The 17,920-nt window shown below is 45.0% G+C and overlaps 1 protein-coding gene and 1 non-coding gene across 7 annotated transcripts in view; both read left to right on the top strand.

The window, feature by feature from the left end:
• Window positions 1-1,154: 1,154 nt before the first annotated feature.
• Window positions 1,155-17,920, top strand: part of Ph4alphaefb (prolyl 4-hydroxylase subunit alpha-1) — a 243,083-nt gene continuing 226,317 nt past the window's right edge. For 4 of the 6 annotated variants that reach the window (XR_012991544.1, XR_012991543.1, XM_076307699.1 and 1 more), the window contains exon 1: window positions 1,155-1,387. The gene's annotated coding sequence lies outside the window, so the exon portion shown is untranslated. The remainder of the gene's footprint in view (window positions 1,388-17,920) is intronic. The other 2 variants (XM_076307706.1, XM_076307705.1) reach the window with 1 other exon arrangement.
• Trnay-gua (transfer RNA tyrosine (anticodon GUA)) lies at window positions 2,102-2,194 on the top strand. The gene is made up of 2 exons: window positions 2,102-2,138; window positions 2,159-2,194. It is a non-coding gene; the product is annotated as a tRNA-Tyr (tRNA).

Raw genomic sequence — 17,920 nt, 5'->3', positions numbered from 1 at the left:
CTTTAACCATGTATAACTTGTTAACAAAAAGTCATAGATTGCAAAATAGAAATGGACATTTTAATTTACATTGATACGAGAAACTGATTCTGAAAAAATATATGTATACAAATAATTTATACGTGAAAAAATATATTGCACGATAGTATCGAAGGTTTGTAATACAATATCAACACAATAAAAAGATTATTAAGTAGATAGGCTTTAACTGTGTCATTTAAGTAAAATATGCAAAATGTTTGGTACACGTAAGTACCAGAATTTATTCTCAGAATACAATGATACATATTAATAGAAAATAGCATAGACAAGGTATAGTATCGATCGGATATTCAATGAGATCTGATTTCACCTAAATTGAGAGCTCATGAGCAGACAAAATATAGTTCATAAATATAAATTAGATAAAATTTTATATAATTTTAGACAGAAGTCATATAATCTGAAATACCGACACGGTAAAATATTAATCGTTTTGGAGCGACCTCTCGTTTAAGAACGCTAATTCTAGAAACGATATCCAACTGAGTCACTGAAATCGGATAAGATAGAAAACACATTTAAGAATATTGTCAGAGTTACAGACACTCTGCTAACATTTTTCCAGTCTCATTTGTTCTTAGAATCTATTCTCTGATATCTTACATTCTAAGAGCGGAATGGACAAACAACTTTCGCTTGAAATTTAAAATCACATATACAAGGTATTTAAATTCGGATGACACCGACTCCTGTAAGAGAAAACGTTTGTTTATTCTACATCTCATTTCCGCTAGTAGCGTTGAAATTGTATTCTAGTTCAAATCGGTAACATTGAAAGTGACATGGGAATAGCAAGGCGGCTCGCAAGCATTCTTTATCTCGTCTGTGACATTAACTTTCGTAACAGGAAACGTCTCTTCTATATCTCGTGCTGCAGATTGTAGGTAATAATCAATATTGCTAAATGTCAACTATGGAAAACTACATGTAACATGAAGCATACATTACAAATTAATTACATTTTCTCATAATCGTTATTACCGCATAACGTAACCAAAAATTAGTTGAAAAGTTCCATAATCGATTAAATTCGAGAAAGTAGTTTAAACCGTTAATTTTGGTTACGCCGCAAGATGGTAGCACTTGATACTATTACGAACGATACTCTGTACGTTTGACACTACGAAAACTTATCCAGAAACGTTCGACAAGTAGCGGTCTGGTGTTAAAAGTGCGATGCGTAGTGCGTGGGAACAAAAGTGCGTCGAGTGCTTGCGAGATGTTCAGCAACGGTGATGCAAGACTGTAATAAATGGTAACTTCGTTAAACGATCCGGTGGACGTCGGCACTAAGGAGTGTTCCGGTTACCGTCCGGACGGCCAGACATTGCAACGTGTATTTTGGGTGAGTGATTTTTAGGTTACACGTCGATTAATCGCATTTCACGCGTTCATCTCGGTGATTTATCGCATTGACATTGTCCGTCATCGTTATTGATCCGTCTCGTTTGCATAAGTCTATCGGTAGTTATTCCGCGATCTAAAATTCACGACCTATTTCTCTTTCATTCAAGTGTTGTCGAGTTCACTTTCGACCACATCCAACTTTACCGTCGTATCATGGAAATAATTGTTTGACGCAAACCTTGACAGTCGTATTAGTAAATAAATGTGCTATTTGTCTGCAATTATAGTAATTTCATCGACATTAATTTCTTTCGCTGTTGAACGTTATAAGGTTTAGCGTGGAATTATTCATCAATAAGGCTTTTCATTTTTGGAGTATATTCAAGGTTAAGCACACAGCATTGCTATTGCTTTTTAACACCCGATTATGGTCGCAATCATCGTGTTTCTATTGTCTGTTGTAATAAATTTCATACGCATGTTTTATTTATTTCTTTATTTTTTAACGTGCAGTAGTAATCACGTATGTGTTGACAAATAATTATCGCGTTTATATATATGTGTATATATATCGATATATACGTATGAATATAGACATATATACACACACATATATGTGCGGATGTTATCGTCTATAAACGACTTTGATATATGTATATAGATTATAGCGAACTATAAGATGTTTATGTTAAAACGAGAGATTTTTGTAACGCCTTCGATAGCTCAGTTGGTAGAGCGGTGGACTGTAGTTGGCTGATTCACGAGAGACATCCATAGGTCGCTGGTTCAAATCCGGCTCGAAGGAATCTTTTTTTTATTTTTTAAATTGCAATTTTCACTATCGTTAAGAATCTGCCTATTTTTCGTATTATTTTTACAATTTCAATAGTGTAATAAAATTATGCAGCAAGTAAATGGAACGAAATAACAAAATAACGAATATTTATATTTTTCTGATAGTTATATCTTTGTTGTTTTTGCGAGTCTGACTTTCATTTTTTAAATAATTGTAATTCAACGATTATTGCTTCGTTGTTTCATGCATCAAATACTTGCTGCCCTCTGGAAGTGCAGTTGCATATTATAGTAGAGGCTGTTGATAATGCAGTCTATGTATTATTGAGTGTGTAGCGCCGCCATGTGTCAAACACGCGGTCCAACTCGTTAGATTTTGCGGGTCGTTTGATCTTTTTGTTATAAACATTAGCGAATGTAGGGTGCAAGCATAGAGTTTGATGCGTGAACGTAAAAAGAACAAAACGTATGTTTACTTAAAATAAGTACAACTATACCCTTCGAATTTTCGAAGTAACGTCATTGAAAAAGAAACAAATTTTTTTCAACGTATCTACGTCCTTTTATAAATATATGCGTCTTATTTCCTTATTTCCGTAGATATTACTTTCTTTTCAATGGTAAACACGTTTAAAATATTTTTTAAGCAAATTGTAAATTGGCTAAAATGAATTTGACGTAGAGATAAAAAGGAAAAGGAAAAGGAAACGGAGAAATTAACAAGTACTTTGATTCGATCGAACTAATAGCGAACCAGAGAAGAATTAATCTCTCGTATGATCGAGCAGATCACTCACGAGACACATCGCTGATACACTGCACCGTGCGTTTACGTTAATTTATCGTCGGACCCCTTGCCCCCTCCCTTCCCCCTCCCCTAATCGTCCTTCGTAATTTATTACTAGTCTGTTCATATTTATTGGTGGCCCAGTGGGTGCATTGTACACACGAAATTGCTTATATTGTCGGGTGGGCTCGGTGCGTCGCTATAAATTATTCGCACGCGAAGGTGCGATACCTGACGCGTACCTGATAGATAGCAATTGCGGACGAAGATGATTTGATGGCACTTTGTATCGTGCTTTGTATACGAGTTCGCGTTGCGTAAACGTTCGATGAGAATACTGCGCGCGTAAATCTTATCGGGTAACATTATGCTCGAAGCCCATCGAGTTGCGGTCAATCCCAAGGGTATTTAGATGTAAATACGAAAGACGCGGTGGACGCGTATAATGCTGTCCGATACAAATTTTGCCTTCCAATAACCAGTGAGTGATCCCTGTAAAGCCACACTCTTTAAACAAGAATCCGGAAGCCGAATCACTGATACGAGGTACTACACGAAAAGTAAAAACGTTCGAAAGTTCTACTTGACTTCCAAAAATAGAGGAGAGTTTCTCGAATATAGTATAGCGGTATACAACTTATTAAATGTTTTCGGTTCTAAATAGTTACAAATTATCGTCAACGTTTAACAAAGTGACAATGCTTGTAGTTTCTCTGCACCATTATTGTATTTCTACAAAAAGTGGGCCATCCACTTTGTGTAAATAATATTTGACTTCTTTTTTAATACTTCAAAGTTCTTCGTATATTTCTATGGGTACCGATCATCAAACTATGATGTACTTCTTAATCAATTTCAATCAACAGAAATTTCTTTAACGTAATACTGTAAATTCGCAGCCAATTAGCTCGGTACCACCCGCGACGAAGAATTATCGTTCATCGCGAGTAATACCGATTACCAGGTCTCACCGCGTGGAGGTTGCTGCGAGCGGAGACCCGGAGAGAGATAGATGGAATCAAAGTTCCATCGATCTCACTCGACGCGCAATACAAACGAAATTACTAAACCGGGCAGATCGAAGGAATCAAAGTTCCTTCGATCGCCTCGTTTAGTTCTGCCGAGCAATTGCATTATGGACAAAAATTAGGTAAAATTGGAAAAGACGCGACGCGTACCGTATAGTTGGTCCTACTGGGTCTATCCCGTACCCCCTCGGTGGGCCCGATTCAAGAGGAAACGAACGACGCCATCCACTCCCCTAGAGGAGTGCCCCGTTTCTCCACCTTTACGACGAGAGGGTCTTATTTTGGAGGCTTTCGCAGGGACCGGCAAAAATGCCTGCTCCTGTGCTCGCAACATGCCCCCTCTGGAAGCGGACACACCGTAGGAGACGGCTATAGACCTTTCGGACCATCTACACGGCCGGTCACTTGCTTATGCAACAAGCAGAGGTGGCCAGACTGTGAGACGAGGAAGCGAGCAAAGATAAGCTAAAGATTGGTCAATTGCTCGACAGATTACAGATATTCGGTACATGGTGGCCTTAAAACTAAATTAGTCTAAAAAAAAAGTTCTGCCAAGGAATTACATCGTCGAACAAAACGAGGCAAAATTGGGAAAGACGCGACGCGAACCGTGGAGTCGGTCCTACTAGGTCTATCCCGTTTCCCCTTAGTGGGCCCGATTCAAGAGGAAATGCGCGACGCCTCCAGTCCTCTAGAGGAGGAGTGCCCCATTTCTCCCAACTCCGCAGTCGGGAGCACACGCGAAGCGTGGACCCGACTCACGGAGGATTACAAAGAGAGGGTCTTATCCTGGAGGCTTCCGCAGGGACCGGCATGGATACCTGCCCCTGTGTTCGCTTCATGTTCTCTCTGGAAGCGGACGCACCAGAAGAGACGACGATAGACCGTTCGGACCAGCTACACGGCCGGTCACTTGCTTATGCAACAAGCAGTGGTGACCGGGCTGAGAAACGAGGAAGCGAGAAAAAATAAGCTAAAGATTCGATAATTGCTCGGCAGATCACATATACTCGTATTCGTACACGGTGGCCTTAAAACTATCTTAGTCCAAACTTAAAATTAAAGATCCAGCAATAGATGCGACGAAGGAATCCTCTTCCGTCTTCGTTTTCCGATGTACCTGGCTAAGGTAGTCAAATTAAATTTACAATACATATTAAATAAATCAAGACACGATCAAAAAATGAATACAGTATATGTGTAACGAAGAAAATAAACATGGAAAAACGAGTAGAAATTAAAATTGGTGAGTAAATACAGGTGTATAAGAAGAAATAAATTAAAAGAAAAAATCTGAAAGAAAAAAAAAAAATTGGAGAGTGGTCGCCAGTACCGGTTGCCGATAGGGTAATCGGTGTCCTTGGCTGTCCGCGGAGGGTCCATGTACCTATAATCGAGACCTCCGTCCACCTCGGAGGCTCCTGCTGAAAAGAAATTTTTGGTAACCGGGAGGGGCTATATATACCCTAAGCAAGGTGACTTATCGATACCTCGATTGTCTTTGTTCGTTCTAACCGAATGTTTCAAAAATTCGATGGCTTTTAAGCCATTATTTATACCAGGACATTCTTAATGATTGTTTAAACTGTGATTCCACGACGGTTGTTAATAATTTCGACAAAGAAACATCAAGATATCGCGAAATCCATGAAGAAGTACGGTTTCAGTGAATGTTTCTTCCTCTCGTGATTGTTATTAACAATCACGTAGGTTCCCAATCTTAATCGAATAATGTGTATCTTATTTATGCATTACAAATGATTAAGTGCCTTATAGAAATTGATTTTGTTCGAGATTCGAAGTAAAATCTTGTTTCGTAAATATCAAAAGCATGGAAAGTAATAATTGTCTATTTACTACATTTGTTTAATTCTTATAATTCATACAATATGCATAGAAGTAGTATTTTTTATTTAAAAGCACCGAAATTCAATTAATCACTTTTCTAGATAGAAAAATCATCGTGATAAACACTTGTGAATCGATAATCGATATGTGTAGCCTTGACAATGTCGGTTGGACCTCGATGAAAAATTCCGTGCTGAACGAAAAATACTTCAACGAAATGATATTTTAAGCCATTATTTATACCAGAACAAGGTTAATAATTGTTTAGACTATGGTCCTACGACAGTTGTTAATAATTATGATAAATAAACATCTGGATATCGCGAAATCCGTGAAGGAGGACAGTTTCAGTGAATGTTTCTTCCTTTCGTGATTGTTATTAACAATCACGTATGTTCCCAATCTTAATCGAATAATGTGTATCTTATTTATGCATTACAAATGATTAAGTGCCTTATAGAAATTGATTTTGTTCGAGATTCGAAGTAAAAACATGTTACGTGAAGTTCTAAAGCATGGAAAGTAATAATTGTCTATTTACTACATTAATTTAACATTTGTTTAATTCCTATAATTTGTGCAATATGCATAGAAGTTGTATTTTTTATTTAAAAGGACCGAAATTCAATTAATCGCTTTTCTAGATAGAAAAATCATCGTGATAAACACTTGTGAATCGATGATCGATTTGTGTAGCCTTGACAATGTCGGTTGGACCTCGATGAAAAATTCCGTGGCGAACGAAAAATACTTCAACGAAATGATATTTTAAGCCATTATTTATACTAGGACCGAAAACATTTAATAAGTTGTACACCGCTATATTCGAGAAACTCTCCTCTATTTTTGGAAGTCAAGTAGAACTTTCGAACGTTTTTACTTTTCGTATAGTACCTCATTATTGCCGAAAATTCTGTCTTTTTACGAAAACTTGCGTTTCTCGAAAACTGAGAATGATCTTGGTTCTCGATAAAGCATCTTTTTTACCTCGTGATACCCCTCGGGACGATTCTTGGCAGTTTCGAACAATATGTATAACAGTATCGCCTCGGCAACGTAAACTCTTGTTAGCCTCGTCGACTATCGGTTACAATAGCGGGCGTAGTATCGTCGTTGTCCGTTGTTCTCGCGTCTCGATAGTTACCACTTGAAACGAAACGCGAATTCACGACCAGCATGTTGACCCTCCGTCCAAGGATGTGCGTGAACCGATACGCGATCGAATGCACAAAAGGGATATCCCGTATACCAGGAGCAAGTTTCTTTGTGACCGATTTCATGGAGTAACAGTTGGTCCGAGTCTGCTCCGCATACTTTCTAAGGGCAAACGGTTTCGATCGTTCCCGACTATTCGATACTTGGATCAACGATACAACGTCGCTCGTTCTTTTGTTCCGAGCGTTGCATTTGAGAGACAAATGCGCGAATCTGCGGGCAAACGTAAACGTCTTTGGTCTCGCGTGCGGAGAATCGAGCAAAATTATCCGTTTCGAGAGTACATATCCACGAGGTGCGCGCCTCGATAGTCGAGAGACCGTAAAAGTATTTAGAGGTTGTTGCGTTCGATGTCGGGATTGTTAGTGGTAGAAGGTACTATAGTCGGATCGAACTCGATCGATCCCAGAGTTACGTTGTACCATCGGTAGATTGGTACTCCGTATTTCCGAAACGCAACAGTTTCCAACGTAGAGAGATGGAGCGACGAGGAGGGATCGAGAGTGACCTTGAACGATCGATGGATCCTGTTTTAACCGCAGGTCGGTAACGCAAAGCGAGAAGTTGCGTGGATAGGAATCGTCGGGAAGTACACCGGCGGCCAATGCGCAAATCCCAGACGTCATCGAGATGCGATTTTCCAACGATTTGCATCGTCGAACGTTTGCCTCCGGAATTTCGATGCCCGCCAATCGATCGGCCATTGTTGACCGTAGCTTTTCGTCATTTGAATAACAATAATCGCGTTCGCGTGGCGGTGGTCTCTTTGTCGGAGGCGATTTCGCGGCGGAACGGTCGTTCGTTGTTATACCGCGCGCGGTGCCAGCGGAAACCGGACGGACAAATTGCTGCGTTTTCCGTGTCGTCCGCGGAGGCGTTGCAAGTTTAACACCCGATTAGATTTCCGGTATCTACGCGAACGGCCACCGACACGGTATTTTCGCGATCGCGCTGCCCTTGCGGCCTTTTGTTCGCGTTTATTGTCGTCGAATTAATTCTAGCCAAGCGGCGCGGCGATTCCATTTGAATTAAAACGGCTCCTGTTTTCCTATGCATTATTAATTATTCGCGCGCGATCTATACACCGCTCGTATCGGGACAGAATCGAGCGACTCGTTCGAGGAACGTTCGCGTCCCGTTGCTCTCCGCGCGCGGAGGGACGGATACCGATGGGTTCGCGAACAAAGTACGCAAAGACTTGCCCGCTCCGGGAACAAACGATGTTCGTTTGTCCGTACGAACGATGAAAATTTCTATTCGCGGAGGTATCGAGTGTTCGAGCATCGCGATGGCTCACCGATCGAGTTTGCTCGTTTTCTCGCGAGATCCGGTATCGGTTCGTATCGGAGTTTCATCGAAGCAAGGATCTCGAAACTTTGACTCGCCGGTTCGCGGTACGATTGGTTAAAAATGGGTGTCTCCGTTTCCGAGTTTCTCCGTGCCGCGCGAACTCCTCGAACTGCGGTCACATTCTTTTCCCGTTTCATCGTTTCCAGTTTTCCTCGCGATATTTCCTTCGAAGACCGTCGTCGGTCCACTGCAGCGGCGAAAGATATTATTTGCTCGAAGTGAACCCGATTTCTGGCTACGTGAATTATAGGGGCTCCGGCTGTTCGCAAAAGGAAATTCCCGAAGGCGAGGGTCTCGCGTCGCTCGAACTCACCGAGTTGCGTTATTAGTTCTCGGCCGGGCGTCTTAGTTGCCCGATTGCCACGCGCCCTCCACCGTTTCTCTCGTATTTCAGCCGATCACCTTTTGTCGCACACTCGGCTGCGCGATCTTCGAGGGAGTTAACGTCTTGACCGGTCTAGCTACCGATCTCCGAGAACCCGGGAACAATTTCAAGATCAACGCGTTCGATTCTTTTCAACTGGACGCTAAGGATCGAAAAGGTTCCGGTGACCGAGCTGGTCGGTCCGCTACGTTCGGAAACACGGAATCGGGAGGCGTTCGCAGATACGGCGATCTACGAGCTACCTGGGAATTGGTTCGTTCGTCCGTTCGTTGGTTCGTTCGTTCTCGAAATTTGCGCGTATGCGATGTATCGACGGCACGCGCTATCTTACCTCGGAGTAACCGCAATCGGTACTAATTATCGGAGGAACGTGCCGGTTCGGGCGATACCGAAGACAAATATACGCTCCTCGTGAAATGGGTTTCGCGAGTCCAAAGTTTGACGGTTAAGTGGTTCTTTCGGTCGTAAGTCGTTCTTGGATGGCACGCCCGGTGGGAAGGTATTTGCGGTCGATCGTTGTTCGACACCTCGTTGCGGTGCAAATTCGTCACGCGAGGTTCGCGAGGATGCTACCGCATCGGAGACCGGAGGTTTTCGGTCGCTCGGCTCGTTAGTCATCGCTCGTTATTTTCCACGAATTCCAGGGCTAAATTTCGAAGAGAGAGTTAGCAATTTTCCCCTCGCGACCGCACCTTTCGGCTCGTTGGATCCGGAAAAATATATTTCCGTCAATCGCCCGATCGATGTGGGGAAATTATCGAACGATCGTCTTCGACCGATCGTCAACGTCGATACCCAACGAAAAGAAAAAGTACATTCGTCGTTTCCTTGAGAAGAACGCGAACGAGCTCGGTACGCGTCGCTGGTGAAACTGCCATTACTTTTTACCGTTTCGTCGTAGGTAAACGGATCGCGTACACGGTCGCGATAAAAGATCGAGAAACGGAGAGGAATTTTGATTTCCAACGGTTCGTTTTGAAAATCGGCGTCTAGGCGCCTTCGATTGCTTCTTAAATCTTGAAACGTTCATCTTTCGAACGTTTCGACGAACGTTATCGATCATTTTGGAGAGAAACGTAACTTGGGAAGTCGAGTCCGATCCGAAACGGGGGCGATAATTTCCGGGAAACCAGGGGAGGGAGAGACAAATCAAATTTCAAATCGCTGCGCATCCGGGCGGAAAAATTTAATCTTTCGCTTGGGTGGAACGCATCCAATTCGAGCGGTGGCAAACCTGCGCGAATTTCGGATGCATTGTCATCTTTATTGCTCAACGAGATGGAGATCGTCAGGTTCTTTGGCAATGGTGCCTCTTTGCTTCCATCGCGCTCCGTTCGGTCTCGATCTCGCGTGCCAAGAATAGTTGCACGACCGCTTCGGGTTTATCGGTATTCCACGGTTTACTTGTTCATCGAATCTCGAAGAAGTTGTACTTTACATTCCGTCGGAAACGCCCGAGACGCGATACAGGTGCGAGGGATCGCGTGGCATCGATTTCGATGACCTTTGCTTCGACGCGGATTGGATCGCGCGGGTGGATGGCTTCTCTCGTTCACGGACATTGAGGTTTTGATCGCGGAAACGCGTTGCAACGGACGACCGGATACTTTGGAGAACGATAATATCAACGGGAGAGTTTTATTCGCGAGTTACGAACATTACGGATTCAGAGTTCTCGATATTTCGAAGTGGAAGCGAGGGCGATACGACCGCGGACCCGGAAGCCTTCGCTTAAGCGCGTGGATCTAGGAACGACGAAGGACCGGGATATTTATTTAAAGAAAATATCACGGTACGCATCGTCGACGGAAATACGGTACACTTGGAAACGAAGAACCGGACAAATAGATCCAACGCGGCGACGAAGAAAGTTACGATCCTCGTTGTTTCGAGAGTCAGATCCAGCGATCGTTCGTCCGTAAGGAGTACCGGATTCGCGTAAGCGAAGGGGCACGATTCCTGGTTGCGCGCGCGGAGGTCGATATCGAAGACGTTCCGATCGTAAAAATAGACGGTGGAGGTTTTTCGGATCGAGAAAGACGGTATTGACGACTCCCCGGGCGAAATATGCGAGTTAGTGCCCCGAGGATATGCGAATCTGTATCACCGTTTCTCGAAGCTCGGGGATCGATATTGGCGATTCTTGGTACCGCGGGGAGAATCTCGGAATTCGGGCTGGTCTTGGATTCTGGTATCACCGGTGTAGAATTTCGCAGTTTCGAGGGATCGATCTCGAGTCTCGTAAATTGTGAATCCGTTTCGGGTATCGCGAGTTCGAGAGCCCCGGTGTCGGGATTCGCGAATCCGGTGTCATCGTTGTTGGGTCTATCGAGTCGATCGAGCGTCCTCGATATTGAGATTACGAGTCCGCGATCGTCGGTAATACGCGGTCTTCGTCCTTCCATCGAGTTCGAAGTTATCGATATTCGTCTCGAAAATCCCAGGACGAGAGTATCGCGTGTCACGAGTGCGAAGAGCTCGATACCGAGTCTCGCGAGTCCAGAGGCGCAAAGTCCTACGATCTTGAGATACCTCGAATCTCGGTGTCGGGTGCGAACGAGTTATTCGTATTATCCGTGTCGTATCCCGCGCTTTGAGTTTCATCGTTGCGAATAACCAAGGAACCGCCGCTATTTTCTTCCGATTTCGTCTCTGGGTATTGTAAAAAGTTCATAAAAATACCGTTGAAAGTATCTCGCGTAATCTCGCGTGCTTTTGTTCGCCTCGAAGGCGACGTTACGTACGTAACGATATTTTCCTACGCGTGTCTCGACGGGCGTGACATTCGCTTAAAGCGATTTTGTATTTCCGTCGGGAGCGTAATAAAGCCCGGGTGTCACCGTTACGGACAATATGGCGGAAATAGCCCGCCTAACGGCTCCATTGAATCGAAATCCGCGATTGCGTGCCAAGACGCGCTTCTTCCTTTTGACTTTACCAGTCACGATGAATCAAAAACAGCTGGAGATCCGCCGGATGCATAGTTCCCCGACGGTTTATGCCGAAAGCGTTTCTCTAACGGAAAACTTGTTCGCGCATCCGATCTTCGTTTCGATAGCAGGGGCGAACGCATTCGAAACAAATTTCGCAACATCGTTTACGGTTACCGAGCCGAAAACGATCTCTTCGTTGTTCCAATTAACGTAGCGTGACAAAAATTTTTCTTAAAATATATCCATAAATCGCTCCGTTTTCGCTCGTTCGCGTCGACGTCGGAAGTTCGCGAAATTTCGGAAGCTTCGACTCTGACCGCTCCGTAGCTAATATCGTGTTCGGAAATCGATGTTTCTTAGAATCATCGGAAGAGATTGCTCGACCGACCGAAACCCGATGGAATTTTCGAAGCTCTTCCTCGACGTTGATTACGCAGCATCTCGGAATAATTGCAACAGACCCGCGGTTGCCAACATCGACCGAAACAAATTAGCGTTGGGTAAACTACGAGACTACCCACCAGCGATTACAATAATTTACTAGAATCGAACGGTCCGTAAAACGGACCGAACGAACAAACTCTGCCCCATCGTTATTAGATTTTCGGTGCACCGATTAACCGTTCGCGCAACGAGCACAGCGACAACACTCCCGGCCTGGTTCTCACGAAATTCAAACGGACGATTGTTCGACCGAGCAAAGACGCTCGAAGGTATCGCGACAAACGTCGCGCACTTTCGGAAGAAGAATTGTTGCGCGATCGCGACGCAATTCCAAGATCGTATCGCGAGACGAGCACACGTACCGGAAGTAGATCCGCGGTTAACGAAATTGCTTGAGCAACGACCGCCTGGTACGGTATTCCTGTGTATAAAGGGGAATCCTGGGATCTTTACCGTTATGCAAATCGAGAACGACGAGGCGAAACGATTGTCGAAAGCGTTACACTCTGGCCCCGACGATCTTTTAATTTTAATTAGGATCGTTATCAATTTCTTCGACTTCCGTCGCGATTTATTTTTCCCGAGTTTTTCTGCAGATTTCGGCGGGGGTTGGAAAGTTCGACGTTTGATGTATCGTCGCGAGCCTTGGCGGAAACTCGACCGAACGAAACTCAACCCTGATTGGATTCCGGAAATATACGCTTCGCGTTTTTTTTTTTTTTTTACACATATTGGTTGTCGAAGACGAGACAGCGAAGATAATTACGCTCGATTTTGGGTTATTTCTCACCGAAAAATCGCGTATATTGAATCATTAACAATCGAAGCGATTTCGCGCAGAGTTCCCGAGTATCCGATGGTATTTTTTTCGTCCGAACTTTATCGAAAGATTTCGTGCGCGAAAAAGTTTGCCGATCAATGCGAGATATTAAAGTAATGTTAATTAAATTTTAACGGAAATCCCTATCGGTTCATTACGTTCTCCTAGCTGTTTTTTTCCATCGATTCCGCTGGCCCGAGGGAATCCTGCTTCTTCGTAGCGCGGAAGGACGCGTTTTCTGAAAAATGTTCCACGATTCTTCGAGCCCGAGTTACCGGTGTCGTTAATTTTCATTATTCATCGGCACTTTTGTCGCAGGGTAACGTCGCGTCGACGCTATAAATTTTCATGAATATTTCGAAATCCGTTGACAGGACGACGGTTCAAATTAATAATATGGAAAATCGCGGCTGTTACATATTTATCGTCGTATTTCTCTGACGAACGAATATATAATCCGATCGGTTGAACACTGGTTTGTCAGATTACGACGAACGCGGTTCGTTCGTTCGTCCTTTGATTTCACCAGAATCGAAATTACGCGAAAGACGCAAAAATCGACCAACGGTGCGGTTTTCGTGTAACTCCGCTTCAACGTTTCGCAAGTTTTTTAATTACGAGTGTTTATCGGAATTTCGGTATTCGCGAATCAAAGGGAGGCGAAAAAGAAAACTTCCGTTCCGATAGCTGCGCGGAATAAATCGGTTGGAAAATCCACGCGGTCGTTTCTTGGTTTCGTACGTCTCGCTCTCGTGTAACGCATTTTTGCGGGTAGAAATTTGTACGATACTGGAACGCGATCGATCATTTTTACCGGAAAACATTGCTACGAATTGTTCGAAACCCTGGAAAACGCGGAAAATGCGAAGCCGTTGGGTTTGACAATTTTCTAAAAGAGATTCCAGAAATTCTGCAATTTAGGATCCGTTGATTCGCGTTGGCGAGTTTTTCGTAATCTGCGTTTACAATGGTTAGCTCGCTAATAAAATTCCGGACGGAACGCAAGGTGATTGAGAGATGTGGTTCCATCCTGTATTGTGTATGGAGTCAATAACGAGAACAGAGCTTCCATTCCAACCTGTTAAATCCGTCGAGATTCCATCGATGATGGTTTCACCGAGGGGTCCGCTCGTTATCCCATTGTTTGGGGGAAAAAATCGACTCGTTCGGAATATCCGTTCTCCCTTGGAATCGGATCGCCGTGCTTGCGCGGCGCGGATGCGGCGCGGTGCGGCGCGGTGCAGGGCGACGCGGCGCGGCGCGGAGCAGCGTTCCCGCAGTCATTCGAAGCCCTTTATGTTCCTCCGGCCGTGGCCGAGCGAGGCAAGACGTTTTTCGATTTAACGAAAGAGTCCCGTCATCCCGAATCGATCGGGACTGTCTCCTTTTCGTTCCGCCGTCGCCGCTGTTCGTCGCGTACAATCCGTGTCCGAATCGCGTCCCAAACAAATACCACCGAACAAACCGATATCGATCTGTGCTCTCGTAGTTCTTCCTTTTCCATCTTTCGTTCTCCGCTCCTGGTCATCCCGTGTTCGCCTCCAATAATAGGCTCGTCGGGAGAACGCTGAATTACCGTCCAACTAATGAAACGCTTTCAACGGTTTCGTTTTAATCCCGGTGATCGATGGCGCGCGAGTCGAGCGGATTCTCTCTCAATGGATCTTGAAAGAATCGAGGCTCGCGCCCAGATTTTTCTCTCGCCTCGCGGCAATGTTTTTTCACACGCGATCGTCGCGTCGGCTCGTTTCGTGTTCGCGAGTACCGTCGAGAGAGCGTAATTGCTCACTCGATGCTCAAAGACCCCCACTTTTACGTAACGCAAATGTCGTAACTGGATTCGTTAAACGTGTCTTTAATCGTCGACGGTTATATTTACGTCGATGTTGTCGCTCGGTGTCCCGAACGTCGAGCACAGAGATCCGAGGAAAGGGACGAGACGCACGAGTACGCGTGTCTACGGCGACGAGAAAATCGAGTCGGCATCGCGCTCCTTTCGATCTATTGGAATTTCGACGATAAGGAAGGTAGCTTCGACCGTTCGACGAAAGGAACGCGTTACAAAGGAATTTACGATGCGTCTTCCAAGAGGTACGACGCGGTCTCTTAAATTTATTCATCGGTGCGTTTCGACGCTGAAACTCGATCTTCGTTGTTCTCTTTCGTGAATAATTAATTCACCGTTACGACGGAACGCAACAATGGTCGTCGTTGGAAAAGAACAACCGAGATATCGAGCGAGCCGAGACCATCGGAAATTACGAGAAGCGAAATAGTTCGACGTGCATAAGGGACGAAGAGGAATCCGTGCTGACATCGAAGTATATCCGAACGTCGGAGGCTCAATTTCAATTTTCCACCCTTCGGATGCAGACTGCAGCTTGCAGCTTACAGCGGGATCATTGCTTTCCGCGTTCGTGTTACGTGTGTGCGTGGAATCGACGGTCGAACGCGTTGGTATGTGCTCGGGACAATATTCCAAGAGAAGGTTCTTCCTTAATGGCTAATAAACCAACCCCCGATAAATTCTCGTGCCTACCCCTCTTATTCTAATATTCTCCCTTCTTCCGGTTCATTCCGCTGTCTACGCGGACGGTCTTTTTCCCCGCGCTCGAATATTCACTTCGTTTGGCTTATCAGCCAATTTTCTTTTATTCGAGCGATTCTCCTCCCCCCGCTCCCCCGCCCTTCGATAGGTTTCGTGTTTTCCTACTCGATACTCCCCGTGAGCGCGTTTTCCCGTCGAGATCGCGTTAAATTTAGCTCTCTCGATTCGCTCGAAGGAAGGGTTCATCTCGAACATCGTTAGCCCTCGCAAAGTTCGCGAAACCGATCGCGAGACGAATAAAAAGTATCCACGGTCGAATCTCGACGGTTGCGGGAAAATGGGATCGGAAAGTCGCGCGATTGTACTTTTGCTATTTACGGACCGTAAACAAGCTCGAGCATCGAGGTTACGTTTATCGAGATTCGACCGTACTCGTAAACGTACCCACTAGAACTTACTTATTTACGCGACAATTTCGCAACGTTAATTTAACGTTACAAGTAAACCTTACAAAGTCCCGATGCGAGAGTTCCTGGGAAAGTTCGAAGTTCGAGTAGCGATTCGTGTATCGTAAGGACTGCTCGAGTAATTTGAAACAAAAACTCGCGTTCCACGAATTCGACAATTTTTTCCGTCGAATCTGCTCCGATCGAGCTGCTTCACCGAATTCACTTTTCCTCTTGTTTCGTTCGACGAAACTGAAAAATAGAGCCGAACGATATATCGTCAACGATACGGATTTTTTTCTTTTATCACCGCGTCGATACACGTCGCTATCCGTGTAATCTGTCTACCGAGCCTCTACGATTCACTCGGAGAGTTCGATTGATCCGTTGCGAAAGAGTGGCTCTCCCGCGAAAAGATCGATTTTCTTAACGAAAGTTCAAGTAGGAATCGATTCGGTGCATCCGCGCCGTTCTCTGTTTATCGTTCACAGGGCGTGTTCGCGTATGCCAAACAGCGGCGAATAAATGTGTAAGAATTTTATTTTTACAACGCGTAAACGAGCATCGGGGTTAAAACTGTTTACCCCGGAAGAACGATCGATCCGTCGATCGACGAACCTTCGACAGGATTCGGCACGAGTCGTTCGTACGAATGTTTTCTCTTGCGAAAGTTAACGCGGATGGAGCGGCTCGAGAAACGCTCGCGTTATTCGTTCGCGCGTAATCGATCTAAGAAAATGTTTGCAAAATTTATGCGGGCAGAAGTATGAGAAAGACGTATAAAACCGTGACGCGTTGTTCGCTCGTTTCTCGGTGGAAAATTTTTCTCGCGTCGATGGCTACCACGGCGACGAAATCCAATCCGGTATTTCGCTGTTCGTCCACTCTTCCCGGGAAACTTTCCTCGTACGCTTTCGATATTACACCGAGGGAAATTACGCGGATTCTCGAAGAAGCTGTGGAACACGTCTGTCAGGGTCGGACGTTCGGTTCGAGGAAAAGTCGTACGGCCATATTGAATTGCAAAGTTTTCACGGATTTTCGAGTTCGGTGCCGGAAGACGGACGACAATTGGCCGACTCGCTTCATTTTGCTACGCGGACCGCCTAGCGCTCGGGGAAATTCGGCCCTGGGAATAGAAATCTCTCGTTGCTCGTGCCGTTTCTTCTTCGGGAAGAACAACTTTGTCGCATCCGCCACCGCCGTCACCGCCACTGCCTGCCTCCAACGGTTTCCATTCGCGTCTCGTTCCTGTTTTCACTCGAGTTCGCGGATCTCCACTGTCTGCGACGTTCGCACCCGACTTCCGGTCAATTGTCGCGCACCGATAGGAGACCAGCGCGGATCTGCCAGCTTTGTATCGTTCTGTTCGTTCTTTGTGCAACGGGGCGACCGACGGATTTCACAATCTTTATCTCCTTTGTTGCACGTGTCCGTCCATTCTATACTTTTAACCTCCTCGATTTGGATTTGTCGCAGAGCACGGGACGGTTACGTTTCTACGCTCGAACGGAGAAGCGACGAGACTCGCTTCGAGGTTTCCGTTCGGTCGTTAATCGGGTTTCCCATCGGTGTCTTCGAGAACGGTTCTACGCGGATCGATTCGAAGAACATGGAAAAGAAAATTAATACCCGAACGGATGCCGATCGATTCGAACTCTTGAATCGCTTTATTTGTTCCAGCGTTTACGATTTCGGAACGCATTCGGATAGAAAGAAGGGAAACGTCCTCTTTCGGAACCTCGCGTCTCAAAGTTTTGTCTCGCGCCGGTAATGCGTTACGAGTAACACGCGCGAATAGCTCGAGCGGACTGGAAATTTATCCGAGATACGTTGCCGAGTTTCGCCACGGTTACCGCGGAATATCGGGAGTTTGGGGAACTTGTTGAACGAAGCACTATTTCGCGAGAAGAATTTCGAACTCCGAAACGT

The sequence above is a fragment of the Ptiloglossa arizonensis genome, chromosome 3 (genome assembly GCF_051014685.1).
Source record: "Ptiloglossa arizonensis isolate GNS036 chromosome 3, iyPtiAriz1_principal, whole genome shotgun sequence".
Classification (NCBI taxonomy): Eukaryota; Metazoa; Arthropoda; class Insecta; order Hymenoptera; family Colletidae; genus Ptiloglossa; species Ptiloglossa arizonensis.
Note: the sequence above shows the minus strand (reverse complement) of the source record. Positions and strands in the feature narration are given on the sequence as shown.